General features: G+C 40.7%; 1 protein-coding gene and 1 long non-coding RNA gene across 2 annotated transcripts in view; both read left to right on the top strand.

Annotated features, from left to right (window-relative positions):
* Positions 1-1,580, top strand: part of LOC127687722 (uncharacterized) — a 1,789-nt gene extending 209 nt beyond the window's left edge. Inside the window, exons 1-3 of the long non-coding RNA XR_007978500.1 lie at positions 1-208; positions 320-425; positions 1,342-1,580. The exon at positions 1-208 is cut by the window's left edge and continues 209 nt beyond it. This is a non-coding gene — a long non-coding RNA (uncharacterized LOC127687722). The remainder of the gene's footprint in view (positions 209-319; positions 426-1,341) is intronic.
* The window catches only part of LOC127687714 (myoferlin-like), a 172,738-nt gene that overhangs the window by 72,842 nt on the left and 91,147 nt on the right, over positions 1-8,749 (top strand). The gene's annotated exons all lie outside the window — the stretch shown is intronic.

The raw sequence follows: 8,749 nt of genomic DNA, 5'->3' as shown, positions 1-8,749 counted from the left end.
GGACATGATAGTAGTGTGCAGAGCTGTGTGATCAGGAATGTGAGTGTGGTCTCCTTCTCTAGGGCAAAGATGAATTTTTAGGTCGAAGCATTTGCTCTCCACTGGTGAAACTGACATCACACCGAAGCTTCTCTGGCATCCCATTATGAATGGAGACAAGGCCTGTGGAAACATCCTGGTCACGGCAGAGCTGATTCTGAGGAACAAGGTATCGCATTGTTCTTGCTCATGGATTCCTTGAGGAACTGCTTAGAGCATCTCAGTCATTCCGGGCACTCTTTGCCTTAATGAACGGGAAGTGCTGACAGCCTGCGTTTAGTTCACAGGATGGCTCCAACCTTCCCATCCTCCCCTCTCAGAGAGCACCAAACTTGTACATGGTCCCTCAGGGGATCAGACCTGTGGTTCAGCTCACTGCCATTGAGGTATGTGTTCTCTCCTAGTTCTACTTGACCAAACCAAAGGGTGTGGGAAAAAGCAAGGGCCATTAATGTAGGGCATGCATCATGCTGAGTGCTTTCTTGCTGTTTCTAACTTCCTATAAAATCTGCTCCTCCCCCCCCCCCCCACCCATAGAAATAGTCATAGAAAATGGAAACCTTAACAAAGCAACAAGAAGCAGATTTCTGAGATTTCTTTTGGGGGGAAATTCGCCAGAGGAAAAAAGGATAACCCAAGGGAAAGTGCTGTGTGAACAAGGAGAAGGTTTGCAAAGGAGGCAGGGGTGGGGGGAGGGGGAGGGAAGCATCTGGAAATTGGAGACATGGGAGATAATTAGGGCAACACAGGCTGGTGTTGATAACCTTGTGGCTAGATAGAAGGGATGCTGAAAGGGAAGCATTGTTATCCTCTGTCTTGCTGGGTGTTCCGGAAAACAGACCCAGGGAGATTCAAACAGCCACTCCAGGTTGGAATGCTTGAAGGTCACTTACCATGCAAGAGGTTTACACTTGGTTCTCCAAATTGCCTCACAGTAGATAACAAGAGTCCTGTTCACAGACGAGATCTAGAGGTGCTGACTGACTCATCAGCACTGACAGCTGTGCTGCTTTGTCTTTAGCTATCTGACAAAAGGGAAGGGCCAGAACTGCTTTCTCTGTGTGTCCACGGGCACCTGAAGATAATATGCACTGGTATTTTAGACAAATGTGCATCCCTCCATACTAAAGACTGTACTGTGCACTGTGTAACGTGATTGTGATTGGATCTTTCCATATGCGTATGTGTGTGCATGTGTGTGCACAAATGTGTGCATGTGTTTGTGTTCATGTGTGTGTGTGTGTGTATGTGTGTGTGTAATGTGTCAGGTTTACTTCCATTCTCTTTAACTTGTTTCCCCAGATCCTAGCTTGGGGCTTAAGAAATATGAAAAACTACCAGATGGCATCCATCACATCACCCAGTCTCGTGGTGGAGTATGGAGGAGAGAGAGTAGAATCGGTGGTGATCAAATGCCTGAAGAACACACCCAACTTCCCAAGCTCTGTTCTCTTCATGAAAGTGGTACAGTATCTAGACTGTACACGAGCCCACGTGGAAAACCCACGTGTAAGGGTGGAAAAACCCAGCCTTACAGTAAACGTGACAGAGACTTTTCCCTCCTTAGAAAAAGCTACAAACAGCCCCGGGGACAGGGAAGTATCTATGAGCAGTGCTTGCTGTCTTTCCTTTTCCATGGGAGATGATGAGCAATTGGCCATGAAGGGATCCTCCTGGGCTAACCCTGAAACTTAAAGTCAGCAACTTGTCTTGGATGCTCTTTAAATATGGCCCATTCTCTTCCCTAAATCAGTTCTTTATAACTGAAAGTAAGCTTGAAGAAACAGACTAAATATCTGAATTCAAAATTATTGAGGCTGTCGAAAGTTTTTTTTTTTTCAATTCCTCTCTCCAAAATTGCACTTAAACTGTGATTACTTAACCCTAATCTTGTTTTGGAAAAGAGTTAACAAAACATATTGATGCATCTCTTTCTCTCTGCCTCCTCTGGCACTTCTGTTGCAACAAGGGTCAGTCTAGACAGAAGTACCAAGGACCTGAAGAAGCTGGGTGGCCCTCCATAGAGCAGCCACAAAAGTGCTGTATGGAAAGATTAGGATTTCAGAAAAGGACACTGTGCTCTCAAGATAGCCCAGAGGGCTAGCTTACCATTGTCCCAGCAGAAAACTCAAATTTCAACAAATTCCTAGGCAGTCCCTGCCACCAGGAGGGGTAAATCCTCCAAGCAGAAATCCAAGTGGAAGGATTTAGCTCGTGAGAAACCTGACTTCTTTGTATTAGAAGAGTCATTTTCTACCGGTATTTAAGTGGCATTCTTACATAGGCATGGGGGAAACACAGGAAAGTTGCTAACATGATGACCTGCAGCCTTGCACACATTGTAACAGGAGAGTTCTTGAAGGGATGAGAATGAGGTCGTATTGGGGATATGCTTTTGTGGCTATGTGTAATGAGAGGTTGGGGGTGGGAAGATGAACCTTCACACACCCTCCTGAGCACCCACTGTGTTAGCTGATCACAGTCTAGTCCAACCCCACTCAAAGCACAAGCCTTTCGTGAGTTTTCAGAGAAGAAATCTTAGATATACTCAATGATAAGATGATCTTAACTAAAGTAATTAGGCAATTTGTATAAATGTTGATAATAAGTGTGCAGGAAAATAATGTTTCTTACTCTCTTTCTCTCTAAACCTAATGTTCATGGGATCTTAAACGAAACAGCCACGTGACCGAAATATATGATGTATCCTGCCTCTTACCTCATATGCCTAGCTCTCAGAAAAGGTAACTATTGTATGTATGCTTGCACATCTAAGATTCATGGGGTGAGGGATGCTGCTTGGGAGTAGAGAGCTTATCTCTGCATGTGCAAGGTCCTTGGTTCAATTTACAATACATGTATTTTCTGCCTATAATTGGAATGTAACATTTTTCCTAACTCTGGGAATGTATTGATGCAAAGGACTTTGAATCCATTATAACTGTGTGTGCACACATGCACACAAGTACACACACTTGTATGCATGAATATAAATGTAAAGACATATACAAAGTTATACATGTATTTAATTATACACATAAATCTACAAATACTTGTCCTCATGTACAAATGAGAAACAACCTTTTTCGTTTTTAATTATTTCATTTGTATGAATGTGTATATACGTGAGGGCATGTGCACATATGTGCAGGTAATTGTGGTGACTAGAAGAGGGCATCAGATTCCCTGGAGTTGACATGCAAGCAGTTGTGTGTGTGCTGGGAGTTGACCTCTGATGGTCTGCAAGAGCAACAATTGCTCTCAATGTCTGAGCCATCTCTCCAGCCTGAAACAGCCTCTCTTACTGCTTGTTGCTCTCCATCCTACAGAACAGGAGGCTTATAAAAGGTGATGCTTATTTTTTGAGCGCATCACTTTCTAAGGCAGATTAGAAAAAGCAGTAATGTGAGTCTCATTCAGATATGACCTTGTTATAAATCAGAGTGGAGGTTGGGTGTGGTACCTCGCACCTGTAATCATAGCCCTTTCGAGGCTGAGGCAGGAGGATGATTAGTTTGAGGTCAGCTTTAATTATATATCAAGATCTTGTGCAGAAAGGGAGGAAAGAAGGAAGGAAGGAAGGAAGGAAGGAAGGAAGGAAGGAAGGAAGGAAGGAAGGAAGGAAGAGAAAGAAAGAAAGAAAGAAAGAAAGAAAGAAAGAGAGAAAGAGAGAAAGAGAGAAAGAGAGAAAGAGAGGAAGAGAGAAAGAAAGAAAGAGGAAGAGAGAAAGAAAGAAAAAGGAAGGAAACAATCAGGCCAAAAAGTGAGAAAGGGGAAAAGGGAAGGAGAGAAATAGGGAAGGAGAAAATGTGAGGAACTAAGCAGGCACTGGCCTATGACTGCCTCATTTATTATCTCTTCTTCCAAACCAAGAACACTCATTAAAACAAGAGGCTCAAGGCTCTGGCTGTAACTGAAATCACCTGGGGCATTTGTTTGAATATAATGAATACCTAGTTTTCAGCCCACACTAACTGAATCAGAATCTGAGGGATGGGGTGAGAGCCACTAGTGTACATGCACCACAACCCCCCACCACCTTTGTTTCCTACTTTCAAGGTCTCAGGGTTCTTTCTCTTCGTGATCTTATCTGCATCAACTCGATGAGGCAGATGCAGGCAGTTGTCACTAGATGAAGTAACTAAGGGCTAGAGTCCTAGAACAACTTGCCCAAGGCAGTGTGGCTTATAACATAAGGACTGGAACTAGAACCAGCTCACCTAACACTTAAGGGAGATTTGTATTGTTGCTAGAAGAGCTAAGGACATGGGATCAAAGCAAGCATATGTTAGAAATGTCATTCTGATTGACTTATGGATGCGAACTTTAACAGTAAAGAAATGAAAAGAGACAAATAAATAGAGTACGAGGTCTAGGAAAAGCATCTAATACAGATGCGGGCGTTGAAGCAAAGACAGCTCACCAGGGGCTGGGAAGATGGTGCAGTGGGTGAAGTGCTTGCTCACAGTCTCAGGGACTTGAGTTCTATCTCCAGAATTCATGTGAAAAATGCTGAGCATCGTGGCAGAAGTGGAGACAGAAGGATGAGTTCATTTGCAGGCCAGCAAGTCTAACCAAATAGTGAGGCCCAGGCATCAAGGGACCCTGTTCAAAGGAGGTGTACAGCAGTCACGCTGTGTCACCTGAGGTTGTTCTCTGGATTCCACATGTACTCCTACATACATGTTCTCCTCTACACACAGGCATCTACACGCACACACATACCACATCCATGTCATTGGTTGAGTTGAAGTGTGGATGTGTTGTCCACTGTGCATGTAAACAGAGACAGATAGTCTCAGAACCATAGGTAGCCTTCCCTTTCTCATCTGCTCCATAGCAATTTTTCTGTAAGAAATCAGAAATCCAGCACACATGGGCTGGTGCATGGCCCCAGGAACACATGTAGCAGAGGACAGCATTGTCTGTACTCAGTAGGAGACTATACAACTGGTTTGTTTTGGTTTTGGTTTTTCGAGACAGGATTTTTTAATTTTTTTTTCCCCAAGAGAGGGTTTCTCAGTGTAGCCCTGGCTGTCCTGGAACTCATTCTGTAGACGTGGCTGGACTTGAACTCAGAAATCTGCCTGCCTCTGCCTCCCAACTAAGGGAATTAAAGGCATGTACCACCACCACCACCCAGTATTTTAAGTCATTTTGAAATGATTTTTTTATTGGCTATTGTCCTTATTTTCATTTCAAATGTTTTCTCCTTTCCAGGTTTCCCCTTCCTGAAATTTCCTATTGTATCCCCTTTTCCCTGCCTCTATGAGGTTTCTCTTGATAAATAATTGTTGAGTATATATATATATATATATATATATATATATATATATATATATATATGTTTTAGAGCACAACAAATAGCATTCACTCATTATAGTGTATATATATATATATATATATATATATAATGTATACTATGTATTCACTATAGTATACCAATCTACCTGTACTATGTATATATATTTAAACAATATATTGTTTATATATTTAAATATAATTAATTTAAATATATAAATTCAATTCAGATATTCAGCTATATTTGCAATTATATATATGTATGTATATATATGTATGTAAGTATATATATACATATATGTATATGTATATATGTATGTATGTATATATATGTATATACATACAAATAGGGAAGGCAGGATCAGCTAATGGGTGAGACAGGAGAAAAATACAGAGTGTCAGGAAATATAAGTATGTAGCACTGGAGGATGGCAAATTCCCCAGGAGAGATGGTTCGTCTAGAAAGTCCCAGAAACCAGGGAAGTGAGGCCTGGTTCCAAGGGGAATAATGTCACCAAAATATCCAAAAAAAAAGGAGACCAAACCCATAGAGACCACTAACAATAGATAGGCAAAGGTGCCCGTGGAGGGGCGGGGCCACCGTCCATATCAAAACATTATACCAGAACTGTTCCTGTTTGAACAAATGCAAGACCACATCAGAAGAGTCAGGGGGAGGACTGAAAGAGCTGTAGGGGATTCCAACCCCATAGGAAGTGCAATATCTTCTACCAGGCCACACAGAACTCCCAGGGACTAAACCACCATCCAAAGAGTGCACAGGGAGGTGCCCATGGGTCCAGCTGCATATGTAGCAGAGGATGGCCTTATCTGACATCAGTAGAGGGGAGGCCTTTGTCCTAGGGAGGCTCGATGCCCCAGTGTACGGCCGGACTAGAGCAGTGAGGTGGGAGTTGGTGAGTGGGTGGAGGGAAAAAGAACAGTGGGATGGGATGTGGAGCCTGTGGAGGGGACACAGGAGAAGGGGGATCACCTGAGATGTAAACAAATAAAAGGATTAATTTTAAATACAGGAAAAAAAAGTCTCCATTATATCAAATTGATATCTTTCTGATTACTGCAACAGATCAGGAAGGTCAGGTAATGGTAATAGAGAGGAAATAGCAAAATCAAATGGCAAAAACAAGGAAACTGTGGTAAATGCGATAGTGATGTATCAGAATTCCAATTAAAATGTTAAATAAGACTGAAAATGCTGCAGATTTAAAGAAAGCAAAAGATGGCATTTGACACAAATCACTCCCTGTGACAGCATTTTAATAACCCTATGTTATATGATGAGTTTTCATTCTCCCTAGCAAGTGCTATTTTAAAGTCAGACTGATTTCTGACTACTTAGAGGGAATTTTCAGGAGTCCGTTAGGGAAAAAAACTCACATGTGTGTTTTGAGTGCTCGATTAAGCATGGCCACATTCTCTGTAACAGTTTTCCTTTTAAAGGTGTTTTTGGTAGTTCAATCATATATGCAAATTGACAATCACAAAAGAGATTATTCAACTCATTCCATACCCTTTCATTCTTTTTCTTGTTATAAACTAAATTTCTAAGTTATCATTATTATTATAATTATAATTATAATTAGTAGTAGTAGTAGTAGAAATTAAAAAAAAAAAAAAACCAAAAAATCCTGTAATAGGACAAAATGAAGGAGAAAGAGATTAAAAGAAGATAAAGAAATGTCTCAGAATCCCAAAGACTAACTCAAATTCACAAAAAGAAATTACATAAAGGCCGGGCTGTGGTGGCGCACACCTGTAATCCCAGCACTCTGGGAGGCAAAGGCAGGCGGATTTCTGAGATCGAGGCCAGCCTGGTCTACAGAGTGAGTTCCTGGACAGCCAGGGCTATAGAGAGAAACCCTGTCTCGAAAAAACCAAAACCAAGAAAACCAAAATAAATAAATAAATAAATAAATAAATAAATAAATAAATACATAAATAAATAAATAAATAAATAAAAATAAAAAAGAAATTACATAAAAAGACAAAATTATGAGCCACAATAAACATAAACTTAACTTTGAGGTAAAATCAACAACAACAAAATAGAAAACAAAACAAATGAACATAAAAACCAAATATAAATGTCTCCTGGAAAGCATTATTAGACAAAGAACAACCAACAATGTCTTTGACTTTGTATTGTGTTTCCCATCTGATTCTGGGCAAGTGGTTTGCCCTTAAGATAGTTTGAACACCCTGTGAATGTCCTATTATTTACCACATCACCTAACAAAGAGATTCTTGTAAATCATACTTAAAAGCAATTCTGTTAAATCATTTTTAATATAGACAGGAACTTTACTGTCTCCTTTTTCAATCATCTGCTCAGAAAATGATTTCTACACATAGGATGGCATCCTCAACTTCATGGGATAGATGCCAAATATGGTGTCATCCTTCATTTCATAAAGCATTTTATAATTATAAAAACAATAAGTATTGATTTGTGTAAATGGCCATCAACTGGATGGGAAATAATTTAACACTTTGGGACAAAGATACAGCCTAGCAACCCTGCACTGGAAGCCAAGATGGAGAAGACCTCCACAGCCAGCATGATCTTCCCCCTGGTGCTATGGTAGACAGGAAGGAAGGTGATCCAGACACTGCAGAACACCAACTTGGTGAAAGTTAGGAATTTGGCTTCATTGAATCTGTCAGGAAGGTTCCTAACCAGGAAAGCCACAGTGAAGCTCCCCAGAGTCAAGGAACCCAAGTATCCCAGGACAACATGGAAGGCAATAAGTGAACCTTTGTTGCAAGTAATGACAGTCTTCCAATGTTCAGATTGTATATCTCTGTCAATAAAGGGAGGAGACAGTACCAACTAGATTCCACACAGAACAATTTGGATCAGGGTACAATGGGAATGGCCAAATAAGTTGCCCCTGATGCCAGCATCCCTCTCTCATCATTCTTCCAGGAGCTTGAAAGCCATGACCACAGTTATTGTTTTGGCCAACACTGTAGAAGCAGCCACTGTGAAAAATACTCCAAATATGGTCTGATGCGGGATGCAGGTGACCTGGTTGGGATGTCCAATGTAAAGCAATGAGCAGAGAAAACAGAACACTAGACAGATGAGCAGGATCTAGCTGAGAAGGAGATTATTGGCCTTCACAATAGGAGTATTCTTGTACTTCCCAAAAGGTAGTACTAGAATTGTGATGACTGAGGAGGACAGATATATGAAGCCTATAAGTTCTGAATTCCTAGTACCCATAAAGGTGTTCTATAGTAAGAATTTGGGTTATTCACAGGAAAATGACAAAACAAATTAGTTGCAATCTTCTATGATATTCAGAAAGTCTATCAAAGGTGGAATATGACATATCTTTTCATTGTTTTGAAATAGAAAGATTTATGTTGCTTTTTAAATATTCTT

The sequence above is a fragment of the Apodemus sylvaticus genome, chromosome 6 (assembly GCF_947179515.1).
Source record: "Apodemus sylvaticus chromosome 6, mApoSyl1.1, whole genome shotgun sequence".
In the NCBI taxonomy this organism is placed as follows: domain Eukaryota; kingdom Metazoa; phylum Chordata; class Mammalia; order Rodentia; family Muridae; genus Apodemus; species Apodemus sylvaticus.
Note: the sequence above shows the minus strand (reverse complement) of the source record. Positions and strands in the feature narration are given on the sequence as shown.